Raw genomic sequence first — 21,316 nt, 5'->3', positions numbered from 1 at the left:
TCAAATTGTCATGTTCAAACAGAAGTCTTTTATTTATTTATTTATTTATTTAATTAAAAAAAATTTACATCCAAGTTAGCATATAGTGCAACAATGATTTCAAGGGTAGATTCCCTGATGCCCCTTACCCATTTAGCCCCTCCCCCTTCCCACAACCCCTCCAGCAACCGTCTGTTCTCTATATTTAAGAGTCTATTATGTTTTGTTCCCCTCCCTGTTTTTATATTATTTTTGCTTCCCTTCCCTTGTGTTCATCTGTTTTGTATCTTAAAGTCCTCATATGGATGAAGTCATATGATATTTGTCTTTCTCTGATTGACTAATTTTGCTTAGCATAATATCCTCTAGTTCCATCCACGTAGTTGCAAATGGCAAGATTTCATTCTTTTTGATTGCCAAGTAATATTCCACTCTATGTGCGCGTGTGTGTGTGTGTGTGTGTGTGTGTGTGTGTGTATCTTCTTTATCCATTCATCCATCGATGGACATTTGGGCTCTTTCCATACTTTGGCTATGGTTGATAGTGCCGCTATAAACATTGGGGTGCATGTGTCCCTTTGAAACAGCATACCTGATCATCCCTTGGATAAATACCTAGTAGTGCAATTCCTGGGTCATAGGGTAGTTGTATTTTAATTTTTTGAAGAACCTTCACACTATTTTCCGGAGTGGCTGCACCAGTTTGCACTCCCATGAGGTCTCTGTTTTTAATTCAACATTTACCTTATGGGATATCAAAGTTTGGGAGGATTTTAAACTAACAAAATCTACAAATTCCATTACTTTATTATAACTACTTCAAAATTTATTGTTCAAAAGCTTACATATTTTACAATCATTTTGCTCATACTATACATACTTGCATTGGTGATTTCATTTAATATTTCATCATAAATATTTTATATTTTCCTATAGAATATTCTTATGTGTGACCTTATAATGTTTCATTGTGCTGATGTCACATTTTTTATTCAACAAGTTTCTAATATTGGGTTCTAAATTTTTCTTATCATTCATAATATCAAAATGAATATCTCTTTACTTTTTTGCCTTCTTGAATTTTTTTCTCTAAAAATATATTCCTTATCATACAGTGACTGGATCAAAGAGGAGGATCATCTTTATGAGTCTTATCAAACATTTCCATATTGATTTTCCTAAAATTTTATACCCAATTTTAATACCCCTCAATGACTGAGGAGATAATACTAATGTTACCAAATACCCCTCAATGACTGAGGAGATAATACTAATTTTTATTAATAACTTGGCCCTTCCAAGTGCTTTCCCAAAACACAGATCTTGTCCAAGAGAAGTGTCTTTAAAAAAAATTTTTTTTTATTGTTTTTGAATGAGAAATAGAGCCTGAGCAGGGAAGGGGCAGAGAGAGAGAGAGAGAGAGACACACACACACAGAATCTGAAATGGGCTCCAGGCTCTGAGTTGTCAGACAGAGACCAATGTGGGGCTCAAACCCACAGACCATGGGATCATGACTTGAGCTGAAATCGGTCGCTTAACTGACTGAGCCACCCAGGCGCCCCCAAGAGAAGTGTCTTTTAAACTATCTTTGCTGTATGCATGTTTCTGTGAATCTGATTAAGACTATGGACATTGTCTCCCACCTCCACAGCTGAATTCCCTCAGGTACATGGGGTTATATGCATGTACACACACACACACACACCTCTCTACACATAATTTCAGACATTTGGAGGAACACCTTTGAAGTGCATTCTATGGACTCTGGTATAAGACTCTATAATCTCTAGAGAAAGCACCTTTCAGAGCTGTGACAATCAAACTCCTTTGTTGTCAATAAATTCAAACTGAGATAAAATTGGAATCACTGAATCACTGAGGACCCCATAATCTGGGATTCATGTGGTTCTTTCCTTTACCACCATGATTATGGCTAAATCTAGGGCCACGGACAGTGAGGAGGAGCTAATTCTTATAATCTTTGTCCAATTTCTGTCCCTGAACTTCTCCACTGCTTTGTATTTATTGGCCAGAAACATGATCACTATATATATCGGGTACACAAACTTTAGTCAAAAAATGAGCAAAATAGGAAGCTTAAGTGGGGATTGGGTGTGAGAAACTTGGAGAAAAATAATAGAAAGAGCATGTGGAACTAAAAGTGGCCTATTCTGAAGCATTGTACAATCTTACATGATAAAATGCATATTGAGGAACTGAAATTAGAACTCTTGGTAACCATGGGAACAGCACTGTTATGGCTCAATTGTTAGAAAAACAGTCCTGGGATTTCTGTGAAATGGAAATGATTGTTTAGATAATGATACATCTCCAGTATGAGGACTGATAGTGAATTTCCAGCATTATTGGAAGTGGTAGGCCAAAATGTGAGGAACTTTTCAAACCAAACTTTCCAAAATATTTCTTCTTGAAATAAACACAATTAAGTTTTATAGGAAATTCTAGCATTTGGCATTTTGCAATGTGATTTTGAAATTTTATAGCCATCATTTTCCTATATGTCCATACTTTTCCATATCCCTCTTTTTTGCATATTCTATATTTAGCAGTTTTGCAGTAGCTGGCTCCTGGAAAAATTTTATGTGAGAATTCTATTATTCTAGTCTCAAGATCCCAGAGTTAATTTTAGAAAGAGAATTTAGAAGTTAGACGCAGAGTAATCTTAAAAGAGGAAATTTATCTACAAGTAAGGAAGTAGTAAGATCTGTGAGATCTTTGCTATGGAGAAACTATATAGTAATAAAATAATTAACATTTATTTCAAACATAACATGTTGTACCAGGAGCTACACTTCTTGCTTACAAAAACAATAATGCCGTCTTGTTTTTTATTACTCTCAATGTTTACAGAATGTGAAAGTGAGGCTCAGGAGGATGAAGTAATTTCTCTAAGGTAACAGGATTGTAAGTGACCACATGGTGACTAGACCACACTCCTCATTCTCTATGTCTTTTTATATCCACGCCTTGTGCTTTTTCTACTACTCTGTGTGGTCAAGATCTGTATCTGCTACATTTTTGTAAATATAGGGATATGTGTGTTGCTTTCTGATTCTCTGAAAAATTAAGAACTTTTATTGCTGTTCCTAATGATTGATAAACCCTTCCCCTCAATCATTACAGCTACCTGGATGTTCATGGCTCAGTTCAAATGCCCCATCCTCGTAATACACTTTTTTTTTAACCTACCCAGTTGTACCATCTCTCCATCCTTGAAATTTCCACAACTTTTAATCTTACATTTCTTACATTCCTTTGCAACCTTCCCCTTCTGTTGTGTCCATGTTTGGTTTAGCTACTTGAAGGTGTCTCACATACGACAAATGTCCACATGCTGCTGCTTCATTCATTGTTAAGCGACTAGTTTTTGTCAAATGACCAATTGCACTGATCTTTGTATGTCTTCAGGTGACTGGACAAAGAAGAAGGTGAAAAGTTGCAGAAGTGTAGATAATTATTAAAAAGAATGTTTTGTGGGGCACCTGGGTGGCTCTGACAGGTGTCCAACTCTCAGTTTTGACTCAGGTCATGGTCTCACAGTTTGGGGGTTCCAACCCTGCATCTGGCTCTGTGCTGACAGTGTGGTGCCTGTTTGGGATTCTCTCTCCCTTTCTCTCTCTCTCTCTCTCTGCCCTGCTCTATTCCTCTCAAAATAAATAAAAATAATAAATAAATTTATTTATCATAACAAATAAAATAAAATAATAAAATATGTATGTTTTGATCCTTTCCTTCCTCCTGAGGGAAGTTTCTGTAAAATGGATAAAAGCTTGCCTGAAAAGCAAGCTTTGGAAAAGGACTGAAGATAATTGCAATTAGTTCTTATTTTATTTTATTTTTAAAATTGTTTATTTTTTTTCCCTATAATTTATTTATTTTTTATAATTTACATCCAAGTTAGTTAGCACATGGTGCAACAATGATTTCAGGAGTAGGTTCCTTAGTGCTCCTTACCCATTTAGCCCATCCCCCCTTCCACAACCCCTCCAGCAACCCTCTGTTTGTTCTCTATATTTAAGAGTCTTTTATGTTTTGTCCCCCTCCCTGTTTTTATATTATTTTTGCTTCCCTTCCCTTGTGTTCATCTGTTTTGTATCTTAAAGTCCTCATATGGATGAAGTCATATGATATTTGTCTTTCTCTGATTGACTAATTTTGCTTAGCATAATATCCTCTAGTTCCATCCACGTAGTTGCAAATGGCAAGATTTCATTCTTTTTGATTGCCAAGTAATACTCCACTCTGTGTGTGTGTGTGTGTGTGTGTGTGTGTGTGTGTATCTTCTTTATCCATTCATCCATCGATGGACATTTGGGCTCTTTCCATACTTTGGCTATGGTTGATAGTGCCGCTATAAACATTGGGATGCATGTGTCCCTTTGAAACAGCATACCTGATCATCCCTTGGATAAATACCTAGTAGTGCAATTGCTGGATCGTAGGGTAGTTGTATTTTTTATTTTTTCAGGAACCTCCATACTGTTTTCCAGAGTGGCTGCACCAGTTTGCATTCCCACCAGCAGTGCAATAGAGATCCTCTTTCTCCACATCCTCGCCAACATCTGTTGTTGCCTGAGTTGTTCATGTTAGCCATTCTGACAGGTGTGAGGTGATATCTCAATGTGGTTTGGATTTGTATTTCCCGCATGATGAATGATGTTGAGCATTTTCTCGTGTGTCAGTTGGCCATCTGGATGTCCTACTTGGAGAAGTGTCTATTCATGTCTTTTGCCCATTTCTTCACTGGATTTTGTTTTTTGGGTGTTGAGTTGGATAAGTTCTTTCTAGATTTCAGATACTAACACTTTATCTGATATGTCATTTGCAAATATCTTCTCCCATTCTGTTGGTTGCCTTTTAGTTTTGTTGATTGTTTCCTTTGCTATGCATAAACTTTTTATTTTGATGAGGTCCTAATAGTTCATTTTTGCTCTGATTTCCCTTGCCTCTGGAGATGTGTTGAATAAGAAGTTGCTGCAGCCAAGGTCAAAGAGGTTTTTGCCTGTTTCTCCTCTAGGATTTTGATGACTTCCTGTCTTATGTTTAAGTTTTCATCCATTTTGAGTTTATTTTTGTGTACGGTGTAAGAAAGTGGTGCAAGTTCATTCTTCTGCATGTTGCTGTCCAGTTTTCCCAGAGCCATTTGCTGAAGAGACTGTCTTTATCCCATTGGATATTCTTTCTTGCTTTGTCAAAGATTAGTTGGACATACACTTGTCAGTCCATTTCTGGGTTCTCTTTTCTGTTCCATTGATCTGAGTGTATGTTTTTGTGCCAGTACCATACTGTCTTGATGATTACAGCTTTGTAATACATCTTGAAGTCCGGATTATGATGCCTCCAGCTTTGGTTTTCTTTTTCAAGATTGCTTTGGTTATTTGGGGTCTTTTCTGGTTCCATACAAATTTTAGGATTGTTTGTTCTAGCTCTGTGAAGAATGCTGGTGTTATTTTGATAGGTATTGCATTGAATATGTAGATTGCTTTGGGTGTTATTGACATTTTAACAATTTTTTTTCCTATTCAGGAGCATGGAATATTTTTCCATTTTTTTGTGTCTTCTTTAATTTCTTGCATAAGTTTTCTATAGTTTTCAGTGTATAGATTTTTCACCTCTTTGGTTAGATTTATTCCTAAGTATTTTATGGTTTTTGGTGCTACTGTAATCCAGCTACTTCTAAAAAACTAAAGAAAACAGAACAACAACAAGAATAAAATAATGAAAACTGGCCTTTATGCAATTTCATTAAGCTGAATATTTTATAATTTAAAAAACGTGCTCTTTTTAGTGGCTGTAAGACCTCAGAAAAGTACAAGTCTATCAATGCATATGACACCAATGATGACCGCAACCAATATGAACCCAAAACATTTAATTTCTCCAAAGGAATTTCTTTTTTTTTTTTTTTTTATATGAAGTTTATTGACAAATTGGTTTCCATACAACACCCAGTGCTCATCCCAAAAGGTGCCCTCCTCAATACCCATCACCCACCCGCCCCTCCCTCCCACCCCCCATCAACCCTCAGTTTGTTCTCAGTTTTTAACAGTCTCTTATGCTTTGGCTCTCTCCCACTCTAACGTCCTTTTTTTTTTTTTTTTTTCTTTCCCCTCCCCCATGGGTTCCTGTTAAGTTTCTCAGGATCCACATAAGAGTGAAACCATATGGTATCTGTCTTTCTCTGTATGGCTTATTTCACTTAGCATCACACTCTCCAGTTCCATCCACGTTGCTACAAAAGGCCATATTTCATTTTTTCTCATTGCCACGTAGTATTCCATTGTGTATATAAACCACAATTTCTTTATCCATTCATCAGTTGATGGACATTTAGGCTCTTTCCATAATTTGGCTATTGTTGAGAGTGCTGCTATGAACATTGGGGTACAAGTGCCCCTATGCATCAGTACTCCTGTATCCCTTGGGTAGATTCCTAACAGTGCTATTGCTGGGTCATAGGGTAGGTCTATTTTTAATTTTCTGAGGAACCTCCACACTGCTTTTCCAAAGGAATTTCTAGATAGGCTCACTTACAGATACATTCATTGTTTCCTTCTCTATATTTGAAACATCCTTTTGTGGAAGTGGTCTAACTTATGGCAAACCCAATGCTTAAAAACTCATTTGAGATAAGGCCATCATATACAACATGGATGTGTTTTATTTGAATCAATAATTGATTATTAAACATTTTTTAAAAAATTCTAGCAATAAGGGGCACCTGGGTGGTTGTCGGTTGGGCATCTGACTTTGGTTCAGGTCATGATCTCCTGGTTTGTGGGTTCGAGCCCTGTGTAGGGCTGTGTGTTGACAGCTTGGAGCCTGGAGCCTGTTTCAGATTCTGTGTCTCCCTCTGTCTCTCTCTCTGCTCCTCCCTGGCTCTCACTGTCTCTCTCTTAAAAATAAATAACTATTAAAAAAATTAAAATTCTAGTAATAAGAGATGGCTAAAAGGAATAACAATAATAATTCTCATAATATAGCTTCAACTTGGATAATAGTCTGAAAACTAAAAAGAGCCCCCAAAACAAAGACATGAACTCCAAACAACTAAAACTAACACAAAATTCTCAAGCAATATGCATGTATCAATGTTTATAATAATGGCAATATTAGTTTATTTGGAGTGCACATAATTTATAGTGTTATCCTCAAACATTAAGCGTTATTCTGGCAGGAGTCTCTTATATGATTTACATGTTTGGTGCCATTCTATAATTAATTAGGCTGCCTAATTTAATGACAGATCATACTGGCTTGTTAGGCTTTAATCGAAGCAAAACAGGACTTCAGGCGGTGGTTTTAAGACCCTTTCCCTGAAGAGTCTTGTCTATTTCTTACTGGTTACTAGCTCATACATTTCTGTTTGGAGAATTCTACAAGGAAATGCGCTTTTGGTTAGGTGAATGTTTGTAAGAGCTGTTGGATTTTTTTTTTTTTTTTGAGTGAGACTGCTACCTCCAATAGGCATAGTTTGTGATTTTTCCCCTAAATTTTTAATTCAATGTTAGTTGAAGAGTAAAGGAATTAGCTCCTTGTGTAGAATGTGTTATATTTGGGAAGTTTTTACATTACAATATGTGCTGAGTAAAATTATAGTGAAATATTGGGTATTATTATTATCAGGCTCCCAAATTTATTGATGGCACACATTGAAGTGGAATGTACCTCCCCAAAGCTGCAGTAGACAGAATGTCACCTCCCTCCCCAAAGATGTTCAGATGGAACCTGTGCATCTGTCACCTTACCTAGGTGGGTCCAGTTTAATCACACGAAGCCTTAAAAATGGAGATCTCTTACAAGCTGGGTGAGAGGAAGAGATGTGATGATGGATACATGGTCAGGGAGATACCATATTGCTGCCTTTGAAGATGGGAGAAGGGATCCAGGAACCAAGGGATACATGCCATTTCTAGGAGCTGAGAAATGAAAGGATAGATCCTCCAGAAAGGAAATAGCCTCTGAGACCTTATTTTAGCTCAGTGAGACTCATGTGGGATTTCTGACTCACAGAACTGTAAGATCAAGAAATTCATGCTCTTTTAAGCCACCTTGATTATGGCAATTTGTTGTGGCAGCAATAGAAAACTAATATAATAGCTGAGATAAACTTTCTCATGAGGCCCCATTCCACTGGCTAGCAGGAAAAACAATGTGAACTCATCAAGTAAAAGTATTTCAACCCCTTCTGCTTTAACCTGTTGTGTGTTGAGGTCACTTGTTCCTTTTTGGGTAAATGTTTGCTCTCCCAGAGTTATTTTCCCTTTCTTTCTTTTTGCCAAGGGGACACATAGGCCAGTGGTGTGGAAGGGGGCCGTATATCTTCTTGGGAATGAGGGAGAGGGGGCTTATCCATAAGTCTCTGGTTGTGGATCTGTTTCCACTAATCTTTCCTTGTTGGTGTCTGCTAAATGTGCTGCTGTTATAGCTGGCCCTTCTGACCTTTGAGTATGCACTAGGAGAATGGTCCTTTGGGGAAAAGAAAAGTAAGATGCAGAAAGAATTCTTTCCAGAGAGGAGGAAGAAGTAAAAATCTGGTCTCTTCCCTTGCTACCTACAGTAGACACTGCTATTGCCTCTGTCAATGAGGTCCCATCCCTAACCAGCCCTGGACTCTGCTGACCAAGTGGTCTTAGCATTTCTGCAACTTCTGGGTGGCCACGTGAGCACTTCTGCATCTTCTCTATTCTGTGCCAAGCGCATGGGAGGCTATAAACCTTATTTTAGGTCTCCTTTCACCGAAGCTGTGCTACCAGTCTTGGGCTTCTTTGGTCTAAATGGCTCAGCGTTTCTTCTCACAGCTTTGAGCGTTCCACTATACCCAGGCAAACGGGGGACCAGTTCTGACATTCTTAGGATTCTTGTGCTTATCCAGATGTATCTAAAGCATTTCCCTCATACTGTGCATAGTGTTTGCCAAGGATTTGTAGAAGCTGGACACCTTATCTCCTCAGACCGCCTGTCTTTATTCTCCTTCTAAATTCTCCTGGGTTTAAAAAGGTCTGGATTTTTATTTCTTTTCCAACTCTGGAAGGTACTTTCCCTGCATCTTACTTGACTTACCCAGAGTAGCCCAACCTCCCTTTTTAACAGTAATTTTAAGAGTACTAATAGAGAAGGATATCCCCTTCACATTATAGGAGAAACTATCATCTGAATTGACCACGTTTGTTTCTTGATAGGGTAGCTTCAGGACAAGGATACAGAAGAAACCATAAAGACTGAAAATACACTGGTTTAATGCATGGATCGGCACATTATAGCCCACAAACTGGCTGACTGTTTTTGTAAGTAGGAATACAACTATGTGTAACCATTTACAAATTGTCTCAGTGCTTTTGGGCTACAATGGCAGAAACGGACGAATGCAGTAGACACACGGCAAATCCCCAAATATTTACTAACTGGCCCTTTAAGAAAAGTGTCTGTTGACCTCCAGTTTGATGTATTCATTCTCTATAAATATGTAACAACCCCCAAATCTGGCAGCTTAAAACAACAAACATTTATTTTCTGATGTTTCTGTGGGTCAGAGATCTGGGCTGCCTTGTGGGGAATTCCTGCTCAGGGTGTCTCCTGAGGTTGCAGTCAAGCTGTTGGCCAGGACTGCAGTCATCTGAAGGCTTTCCTGGGGGTGAAGAATCCACTTCCAAGCTCATACCATAAGGTCGTCAGCAGACCTCAGTTCCTCACTGGCTGTTGGCGTGGAGACCTCGGTTCCTTGCCACGGAAGGTTCTCCATGGGGCTGCTCCACATGACAGCTGGCTTTCCCAGGAGTAGGTGATGAAAGAGAGAGAGAGAGAGGATGAAATGGAATCAGCACTCTTTTATAGTCAAGCCTTGGAATTGATACACTATAACTTCTACAGTATTGAATTTGTTAGAAGCCAGCACTAAGTCCAGACCATCCTCAAGAAGGGGGGACCATATGAGGACACGGAGACTAGGAGGCAGAGATCATTGGAAGACATCTTAGAGCCTGTTTATCACATTTCATAACCACCTCCCCCCTCATTTTCACTTTTTTATGTTAGCATGATGCATATGGATTTCTATCCACGTAGCTCTGGAATTTAGGACTGAGGACTGTGAGAACCAAGATAAGCCAGGTAGTGGTGCTGAAGCCATTTCAATAAGCCATCTCATTCCAAGACAGCCTTAAAAGTTGCTAGTCTGCTTGGAGCTGGTGGGCCATATCCAGGCTAAACTCAAAAGGTTAGAAACACTTGGAAGCCTAATAAAAAAGAAAATGGCAAGGATTTAGAGAGCATCGAGATTGGTTGATTCAGTCAGGCTGACTTTTGGCCAGGTAGGCACTTAAGAGGACACTTCACCAACAATAAGCCTCTTTTCTTTGTTAATTTATTCAGTATTCAACAAATATTTGCTGAACTCCTACTAAGCTCCAGGTGCCGTTGAAGGCTTTGTGGATACAGCAGCAACTTGGAAGCAAAGATGGCCTCAGGCAGGAAACATCTTACAGCACGTGCTTCCTCTGTGTGTTGACAGAGACAACAAGTGACTTCCCAGAATTTGACCCTTTCAGGATTTATGGGCAAGAGAAGATATTTATATAAAAAGATAATAGGTAGAGTGGCCCGCTTGCATCCAGGGACGTGAAGGGAGATCCTGGAAACGTTGTAATGTATTTACAGTCCTTCCTGGTTTGAATGCTTTAAAAATGCTTGTCGCCCCTGAGTCTGTGAGTCCAGACACCGTCATGATGGAGTGACAGGGTCTATAAAAGCTACAGACTGTTGAAAATATCAACATGCTTCCTTTTTTTTTTTCTTTCCTGCTTTATTTAGCCATTTTTAGTACATCCATATCTCTCACTAGGCTCAAACTGCATATGTGTATTTAACAATCAGATCTGGAATTGTGCTCAAGAAGCCTCTATCAAAACCCAAGTCATTTTTCTTCCTATTGAGATGGATGTACACAGGAGAAATTGGGGGAGAAGGGAGAGTGTTCTTGGCTGATCCATAGGAAGTCGGGTTCACTTGGGGATAAAGTATAAAGGTCCCATATCTGTGCTTGCAGGGTGAAGGAGGTAACCGTGGTGGCCCTGCCTCTAGGACACTGTAAAAGCTTTTGACCTACAAATGAGGTTAATTTCTTCTATGTGTGTCACTGAAGGCCAGTTTTAGGATTCCATTAGACACAAATATTCCATTGCCTGTACTTGTATCAATGGGTTATTGGTGTGGAATTTTTTTTATGGGTCTCTAGAGAGCCTGACCCTAGGGGCTCTCTGGAGCTCGTGAGAATGTTTATTGCAGTCATCCACATTTCAAAAGGGAGGGACTTGGAGGAAAAGATAGCCACAAAAATGTATTGTTTTGAGTCTGAATCTGTGAGAAAAATAGAAATGTAATTTTAAAATGAAATACTAGCAAAGAAAAGATTAAGGTGCAATGGATAGCCACAGTGATTCCTGTGACCATGAGTCCTTTTCCTTGGTGATTATAATATCTGATGCCAGACACACAACATGTTACACTTACTCAGCAATTAAAGGTAAGAGGTTGTGAAACTCTAAATGAGCCAGAAAAGAAAAGGGGGCAAAGGGCTGAGTTTGAGTGAGTAAAGGAAGATAAATCAGATGAGATTGCATGTTGATGACACTGACCAGGGTTGCTCAACAGCAATATCTGACAAACAGCAAGAGAAAAAGGAAACATTTTGGCCGAGTCAGCCACCCCCAGCATCTCTCTTCAACACCCGACGAAGAAATCCCCACTGCTGGATGAGTTATTTCCTCTTTCTGCTGTATGAGTACAATGGGGGGAAAAAAAAAACAGATCCTAGAGCTGAAATGTGAAGTTAGGAAACAGAGGCATGAGTAATAATGCAATAATGAATGAGACAGAAAGGCCCAGAGGTGTGGATATTCCATCTAGAGGACTTGCATTTGGTCAGGTCTGTTTTGGTGCAGTGGATGTTTCAAATGTCTTATGCTGTCGCACTGGTGTCTTGTTGACGACTGCCCTCGTTACCCTTGTTGTTGTTGTTTTTTAATTTTTTAACATTTATTTATTTTTGAGAGAGACTGAGAGAGCCTGAGTGGGGGAAGTGCAGAGAGAGACGAGACAGAATTTGAAGCAGGCTCCGAGCTGTCAGCACAGAGCCTGATGCAGGGCTCAAACTCACAAACCGCGAGATCATGACCCGAGCTGAAGCTGTATGCTTACCTGACTGAGCCACCCAGGCGCCCTGACCCTTGGTTTTGTTCGTTCCTTCTTCCTGCCTGGATTCCAGCAGAAATGCACCTCCCCTCACCCTTTCTTTGGCTTTGCCGTATCTATCTGCCGTAGAAACTCCTGTTTTCTTCAAAACACAACTTAAATCCTTTTTTTTTTTTTGGAAAACTCCATTCTCCCAGCCCAGAATTAACTTCTTTCTCTTTTCTCCTCCTAATATCTTTAGCCTTGTATTAAATTGGTCACGCTGTCCTTTATACACAAGTTGTTTATACATTTTCTGTCGTCTATATTGAGTTGAAGAGGGCAAAGGGTTTACCATGAACATCCCTATATTTTCTATAATATTACTCAGTGATAGGAGGATATAAAAAGCCAATATAATAAGTCAATGTTTCTTGGCTTAAAGGATAGACTAACTCTTAATAATTTGAACAAAGATTAGCAAGATCCTAGGCAAAAGTCCCTTAACTTTATACTGTAGACAAAACTAATTAACCACTATTTTTGCCTGCCTTGTTATATCACATTCTGATAAAATAAACAAGGCTGTTCATTTTTTTTTAATCCCGGGGAAGTGATTTTATTTTTATTTTAGAATGTTTTAAATTAAAAATTAAAAAAGGAATTGGTTCCATCTATTTTTGGGTTCCTTGGAGACATGATGCCTTGTGGTCGCCTTGTTGGCTTCAGATTCGAGCTGTAGAAGGTTCTAGAATATTTTAATGCTTTCCCCCTTTGTAGAAAAATCTTTTAAACAGAGATCCATGTTGTAAAGAAGAAACAGAATGACCATCAGTAGATCCTATGGCTCTCTTCCTTTTCCCTTCTGAGCCTCTCAAAGGTACAGTTTATGCCTGTTTGCCTTCACTTTCTAGATATGCCTTCGTTTCCTAACTCTTTGCTATTAACTGACTTTGATCATCACACATCAGAAAGAGTTCTCTAAACGGTCAGTTGTAACTTCCTTTTTGTCAAAATCTCTCAGCAGCATTAGTTGTTGATAACCTCCTCCTTGTAACGGCCTGCTGCTGTGGCCTTGACATTGCTCTGCCCTAGATTCTCTCCCAGGGGGAAGGGAAAATGAATTTGTTAAACACACTTGCTCCTGCTAGGAGCCTTCTCTGTATCATGGTAGGTGAGCTTCAGGACAACTTTCTGAGGTAGGAGATGTTCTTGCACACCATCACTAGAGCATAGAGGTTTTGTCTTGTCCCATTGGCCAGTTATTTCATACTGGGGTTGGTCTTGTGCACCCCAGCTGGTTGCAGTTTTCTTGAGAGTGGAGTCCACACCTTCTGCCTCTTCTGTATTACTCACAGTGCCTGGCACAGCAAATATTCTCAGGGTTTAATAAATATTTGTTGACTGATTACAGATGAAAGTACTCAGACCTTGAAGATAAAGACTAACATAAACATTGGCCAGTTTTTTGTTGAATCTATGTTTTTCCAAGTTCTGAAAAAGACCTTCTTTTATATACCATTTTAAAACACACACACACACACACACACACACACACACACAAACACATCGAGCCTCATTCATGAAAGGTTTGACACTGAGATTAGAAAACCTTTAGCAACCGTCCCATGCCGGCCGGAGCGGGTTTCCTTCCAGTGATAGGAGAACCGCTCGGCTGGGAGTGGCCATGCCTCGGCATTAGATCAGGGTGATTGTATTTATTTATGATTATGTATTAAACTGGACAACTTGGCCCGGTTTCTGAGTCAGATGCACTGAGTTTGTACTTTCTGACACATCACCCTCATCCCTGTGAAATGAGAAGCAGTCGTGGGTGAAACGGGACAGGGTGGGGGAGAGGGGGGCTGGCAAGGCTAGTGGGTCTCACCCTCTCCATTTCCTCCTCACTCCCTTACTCGCCTTTCACTTCCTCCTTTCCCACCAGGTGCCAGAGGGGTTCTGCTTCCCCATAATCTCTCTAGCCCTGGGGGAAGTGGTGGGAACCAACTTCTTTTTAAAAGTGTGCCTACTGTGGAGCCTGCACATTGTTGGGCATTCAGAACCATTGCTTCATTTGCAGTCTTTTGGCCGCTCCGTGAGGTAGCTTTTATTACTTTTATATCACAGAGGTGGAAACTGAGGCTTTGAAAGGGTAGGAAATGTGTCCCAGTTACACAGTTTGTAAACACAGAGGTGGAATTTGACACTCCCCTGTCTGACTCCAAACATCTGGGCTCTTTTATGTTGTACAAGGTTACCTCTTCAGAAGAAAAGGGCTGATATAAAATTGATTCCCATGGAGGGCTTTGTAGCCTATGGTAGAGAGACCAGAGTTTTCCCAACAGAGTTCCAGAAAACTTTCCGTGACCAGAGGGCCAGGGTGTTTGGGGTGGAGGAGGCTGTTTGCTTTACCCAAAGGCTGATTTAGGGCAGGATCCTCTTGTGCTTATGTGTGCCTTGTAGTATTGCACCTGACCTTTCCAACTAAGCATCCTTAGCCACCTGAGGCACCTGGAATTCAATAGAGACTTTTTTCTTTGATGGATGTTCTTTCATGAGTCCTGGGAAAATGAAGTTAGTGTGTAGGTCCTTCCTTGTAATCAGAGGAAAAGCCTAGGTTACAATAAGTAGCAAAACCCTCTCATCAGCACCAAGTTAATTGACCATGGATATGTGGGAGCAACATTCGGACGACTCCTCTGCACTAGCTGCAGCCATAGCCCTCACCTGTGACTTGGGTGATGCAGCCTGGCAGGATTTCAGAGGCTTCTTCAGGACAAGGACCATGGCTGCAATAGCGAATGGGTCTTCATTATCCGAGGAAAATTACTAAATATATACATATGCATATTTAAATATATATCTTTAAGTCTTTTGAAAATGAATCGACTTAAAATATTTTTTTATAAGAATAATGAAAAAGAAGTATGATTGGTTCTGCGCCTTCAAAGGGAAACTAGATCTCCTGGTGATCATTTGTTTGTTCTTGCTTATATTTAAATCAATTTAAGTCAAATTGTATTTAGCACTTTAGAAATAAGTCAGAGAAAGAAAATGACATATGATTTCACTTATACGTGGACTCTAAGAACAGAACAATGACTAAACAAACAAAAAGCAGGATCAGACCCAGAAGTACGGAGAACAAACTGATGATCGCCAAAGGAGTGGGGGATGGAGAGACGGGCAGAATGGATGAAGGGGAGCAGAGGTACAGGCTTCCAGTTTTATGGCACGAGTAAGTCACAGGGAGAAAAGGTACAGCATAGGAAAGATAGTCAATGGTATTGTAAGAGCCTTGTAGGGTGATTGATGGTAGTTACCCTTGTGGTGAGCAGAACATAATATACAGACTTGTTGAATCACTATGTTGTACACCTGAGACTAATGTAACATTGTGAGTCAACTACATTAAAAAAAAAATCTTGATAGATATTGTCAAACTATTCTCCTAAGTACACTGTCCATCTTCCCCAGAACCTTGTTAATGCTTATCATTTTCATTAAGTTTAACATGGCCAGTTGAAGAAAGAGAAAATTGTATCCGTTACTGGAAAAAAACTATATTTAGTATTTTAAGAAAACAGAAAGGAGTCAAATACTGATCATTCTTTTTCAGCCTCATTTTCTAACAAAATGATACTACAGCAATATTGAAATCTTCACTTAATGGATGTATACATTTTGTATTACAATCAAGGTTATTTTTTTGCCTTAAGTGAGGGCTTTCTCAATTATCCTAAAGGACTCTGTTAATCTCTTTTATCAAATAATTCTTTTTTTTGCCATGCCTATCACACTCATATCTTTTTTGATTTCCTGTTCATAATTTTTTTTTAAGTTTATTTATTTTGAGACAGACAGATTCAGAGGAGACTGCACTTGAGTGGCAAAGGGGCAGAGAGAGAGGAAGAGAGAGAATCCCAAGCAGGCTCTGCTCTGTCAGCGTAGAGCCCCACGTGGGGCTGGATCTCATGAACTGTGAGATCATGACCTCAGCCAAAATCAAGAATCAGATGTTGAGCTGACTGAGCCACCCAGGTGCCCCTCCTATTCATTAATTTTTAATAGATTCACCTCTGCCAATTCATTTTTTCTGTGTGTGATCCAAGGAGTTTTCCAAAATCACTTTCACCAATCTTATGAAATACTACTTTTGCAATGTTTGTCATTTTCCTTGGCAATCTAGTGCATTGCATTTGCATTGTTTGATTAAATGTCTACAACATCTAAACTGTAAGTCACAGTTGGTATTGATGTGATGGGTGGAGATACAAGCTAGGGCCAAGTGAAGGGTAAGTGGCGACTGAGTATTACAAGAGATCAGTCTGCCCCTTTGTGAATATTTTTGTGGGATGGTGCCTCTGTGCTTCCCCAAGCGACCAGGTAACTGTGAGATGGGGCCTAATGTAGGTTCAAATAATAAGGACTCCCTCGGCTCAAATAATTGTTGAATGAAATGGAACTGACTCGGCCTGGATCTGCTCTGACCTTATAAATGTAGCAGATGTTAGGAGCCTACAGGCTTGGGTTGCACTGAGATGAACTAAATCCTTTCCCAACCATTTTGGTGTGCATGAATAGAGCTGAAAGCATTCCAGAACTACTGGAATGTTAAATCTCAAATTCAGAGATTTGCTTGAAGGCCCATAATTATCTCTATTGTGATGCCTTTCAACAGATCTAAGAAGTTGTGCAGTTTTGATTCAAGGTAGGTTACGCAGAGGGTAAAGCTGAATGAGACGTAGGTTCTAGGCCTGTACTATTATCCCTGTATTATGCTTTTTGAGATGGTGGTGGAGGTTATTGGCTTCAACAGACTTCAGTGCTATGATCTTCGTTTCTTTTAACTTCACTTATTATATTCTGTGTGCATGTAACTTCATAAATAAGAATCAGCTTTCTTTCTTGTAAGTATTTTAGATTCAATAGGCCAGTGGCAGAGGACGCTTGGTAGCCACCCTTCTCTAATTATGTATGAATGACCATATATTTAAGCAGTATTATTGGCAACGTATCAAAGCATTTCAAAGTAATAATAGTTTTTTTTCCATAAGTAGAGAGGATAAGTCCGTCTTGCATCTTCCTCTTGGCTTCTTTAACATGCTCTTTATAAGACATTTCTTTTTTTTCTTTTTCTTTTTTAACACGTGTTGTAATGGGATGAGGGGGTTGGGGTTAATTCGGTATTTTTCTTCCCAGTGGACTGCAAGTTTCTTGAGGACAAAATATTCATCTTATTTTGTTTCATGTCCCCAGGATCTGACATTGGACTCCAAAAATGTCTGTTACATTGTTCTTTAATTGCAGTAGAAATAGAGAAGCTGACTCAGAAGGAAGGAAATGGTAAATGATGGTGGTAGAAGTGAAGTAGGTTATACTAACTTTGCAAGGACAGGAAATAAAGCAAAGGTAATTGGTGGAAGGTAGGACAGAGGGCAGGTTCTCTGTGGTCTGCTATGAAAGGAGGAGAGGGCAAAGTACAATACTTATTCCACTGGAAAAGCAAATAAACAAGCTGGAACATTCTTGCCTGAGTACATATAAACTTGGAGTCTATGAGCAGCTAGATGCTCTATGGTAGTTCTAGTGACAAGGTTTATGAAGCCATCTGCATTGTCTCTAAGGCCTTTTAATTTATGCTCTTTCAAAAGTGCTTCCCGATAGGAAATGACACTTTCTAATGAAGTGTCAGTGAAGTGTAGCCAGTGATTAATACAAGGTGATGGAATCTCCTTAAAATGGAGATTAAAAAAAAAAATCTCCATTTTAAGGAGATTCCATCACCTCAGAAATTTCCAGTGACCAACAGAAAGAGGGCAAGAAGGTTTTCTGGAAACCATATGTCTGTTCAGTGTATCTGCAGACCTGTGAAGAAAGAAGAGCTTAATTAGACAGATGAGCAATTTCCTGAAAAGGCACATGCAGGCGTTGGATTACATCTCATTTCCTCTGAAAGAGGCGAAAACCATGATGATTAGCAACTCACTGTTTTGGAGCCTAGCCATTCTCCAGTTTATTTTCACTTGGTGGGAGTGAAGGAAGGTGATGCTATTGCTTTTGAGTTGGGTTCTCTTAGTCATGAATGTTGGATTTCTTTTATGCAGAATTGTGTTAAATTGAGCTCCAGATTATCGGAGTGTGGGATTCTGCTTTGTGGCACGTCCTTGGTTAAACAGCAATCGCTTTAGCCAGAAGAATGCTCGAAGCCATCCTCCCTTGTTTTCAGTGGCTTAGGAAACAGAAACTAATTTTCATTTCAACTAATCCAAACTTGATTAGGAAAGGAAATATAATGTTACTACATGAAAGCATGAGGTTCCTGCCAAAGCCAAACATGTACAGTACTTGAAAAAAAATATTCCACTGATTCTTTCCCATGTGATGTTTCTGTATCACCTCCATCTTTCCATTTCAGAGTGTGCAACTGAGAGTTTGCTGGAGATTAATAAATTATTTCACCAGTATCAGAAAACTAACACTGGGAAGATCAGAGAGCTGAAAGCCGTTTCTGGATAATATAGAGTTAGCTTCCATTTCTCAGTACTTCTGTTTCTTTGAAATAAGGAAGTTGGTAGCTCTTAGTTTCCTTGTGCTTGCTTGTCTTTCCCCTACCCCTTTGGTGTTGTACAATACTGAGTCATTGAAACTCTTCCCATTTCACCACTATCCAGATGTGGTGTAATTATCAAGAAAAGAAACCTTTTTATTCTTGTAGGCTGTCAGAAATCCAGGTTATTGTCATTTCAGGTCATTGATATGAAATGCTTTGACATTTTTTTTTAAAGAACAGTTGGCACTGATTAGGAATGGCTGTCCTTGCTAGAGTTGTTCTTTCGGTAGTTAAGTGTAGGTAAGTTTTGGACCAACTGAAATTGAAAAAAGGTTCAGTTAAGTACCAGCTTTTACTAAAATATATTTTTATAAAGAAGAATTATGAACATGCTCCATTTAAGCCAAAAATTAATTAAGGATTTAAAAATGTAGAATGTTGGGAGTGAAATATGGTGAAGATGAGATTTTGATAGTCACCGTATGAGGCAATGAAAGCTGAGACGCAGGAAATCAGCAAACTCCCTGGGTTGGCCAGAGTCAGTCTGGTCTGCAACATTTTTACTCTGGTTCAGAAAAGAACCTGTATTAGTCAGGGTCCTCCAGAGAAACAAAGCTAATAGGATATGTTTCTCACGAGAAGTTGGTTCATGTCATTATGGAGGCTGAGAAGTTCCATGATCTGCCCTCTAGAAGCTGGAGACCCAGGAAAACTGGTGATGTAATTCAGTCCCAGTTTGAAGGCCTGAGAACCTGGGTAGTGGATGTTCAAAGGAAGAAGATGAGATGAGACATCCCAGCTTCATCAGTGAGACAGGAAAAAAAAGGGGGATGGACTCCTCCTTCCTTTGTCTTTTGTTCTATTCAGATGTTAAATGCATTGAATGATGCCCACCCATATTGGGGGGGAGGGTCACCCACTTCATTGATCCCATCATTTCAAATACTAATCTCACCAAAATACCAAAATATCTGTATTAGACAGGGTTCTCCAGAGAAATATAATTAGGATGGATTTATGTATTTATTTATTTCAGAAATTGGCTCATGGTTTTCCCACTTATATTGGTGAGGTTCTTTCTTTACTCAGTCTACTAATACAAATGTAATCTCTTCCAGAGACACCGTCACAGACATGCCAGGAAGCAACATTTTACCAGCTATCTGGGCATCCCTTAGCCCAGTCAAGTTGACAGAAAACTAACTGGCATAGGACCCCTTCTATCATCTTCTATCAAGTCAAGCAATTAAGCTGGACACCAGAATTGGAGCACACGGAAGTAATTTTGCCAAGTTCTTCTGGTGGTTTTGAGAAGTTTCGAGCCACCAAAACTTTGTTAGATATGATGTCATAAATTAATAAAATCTATCACGGTCGATTTCATGAAGAGGGGAAGTTACTATAAGAGCTCTGAATGATCTCAATTAATTTATAATTAGAGGTTATAAGTTATTTCAACTAATGAAAAGAAGCAAGGCAACATGTGAACTCAACTTCTAGTAGACCTAAACTTTCACATTCTTTTCTTTTCCACTTCTCCACTCTGTAGGACATGATGCCCTTGATTTCCTCATCACCACCACCTCCAACCAACACACACATACAGACACACAAAATTATTTTAGGGTAGATGTTTAGTGGAGGCCCAAGCAAGAGTACACAAGGCATGTCTGACCATCAGATGTGTTTTGTTGGACTTTTCAGAGTGCTTATAATTGGGAAAAAAAATTTTTTTTTCTCCAATGCTAAAGCATAAATCTAACTTTCTGAGAAATTGAGAAATGGAGAGGATTGGTCATGCTGGACCTGTATTATCTGTGACTGGAGTTGAGGAATGAGCTTCCCACGCCACTTCCAAGGGCCATGTGCTGTATCTGACACAGCTCCCTCCACTCTCCAATGTCTCCTTGACATTGGGACTGAATTGCCACTTCGGGTCCAGGTTGGACGGTTGTTTGTCATAGAGTAAAGTTAAGGTATAAGTACAATATTTTAAACATCAGTTTCTCTTTCGAAAGTAGGCAAATGACAGGTTGGGTTGAGACTTTGGGATCTCAGTTTGTCTAAAGTCATTTAAGTGGTAAAAATGAATTTTGAACACAACACTGAATGGAACACGCCAAACAAAGGTAAGATTGGCCAGACCTGCTTGTTTGTCTTTCCTTTACTTTTTGTCTACTTTGCTCACTTTTGACACAATACCTGACATAGGTTTTCAACAGATATTTGCTGAATAAATGTGAGTGGAGCTAGTGTCCATGTTCTTTCCAATATACGGTGAGGCATTTGGATAAAGGGGCTAAATTATCCTTCCTGTAATGTTATTAGAGAGATTTTTTTCCCCTCCAATGAGACAGACAAGGCTTCAGTCATTATTTTTATAATTTAAAATCTCCTGACTGGATTATTGAAGCTTATGCTGGCTGTTGGAGAGAAAGTTCATGAAAGATTCTCTTGCTCTGCTCTGGTTATAAAGCCTTAACGGGACTAAACCAAAAATTGTATATGCTGTGATTTAAAAACAATGAGTATACCGTACTTTTCAAGTTAAACCTTTAAAATGAAGTAAGTTGTAGGCTACAAAATTCACTT

At 39.2% G+C, this 21,316-nt stretch overlaps 1 long non-coding RNA gene across 2 annotated transcripts in view; it reads left to right on the top strand.

Moving 5' to 3' along the window:
- The window catches only part of LOC124502219 (uncharacterized), a 54,445-nt gene extending 34,338 nt beyond the window's left edge, over positions 1–20,107 (top strand). For both annotated transcript variants that reach the window (XR_006959874.1, XR_006959875.1), the window contains 2 exons: positions 9,186–9,290; positions 19,843–20,107. This is a non-coding gene — a long non-coding RNA (uncharacterized LOC124502219). The remainder of the gene's footprint in view (positions 1–9,185; positions 9,291–19,842) is intronic.
- Positions 20,108–21,316: the final 1,209 nt, after the last annotated feature.

Source organism: Lynx rufus, unplaced genomic scaffold, assembly GCF_022079265.1.
Source record: "Lynx rufus isolate CCGP_SWC_20201006 ecotype Redwood Valley unplaced genomic scaffold, mLynRuf1.p SCAF_7, whole genome shotgun sequence".
In the NCBI taxonomy this organism is placed as follows: domain Eukaryota; kingdom Metazoa; phylum Chordata; class Mammalia; order Carnivora; family Felidae; genus Lynx; species Lynx rufus.
The sequence above is the reverse complement of the archived record's forward strand: the minus strand, read 5'-3'. Positions and strand labels throughout refer to the sequence as shown.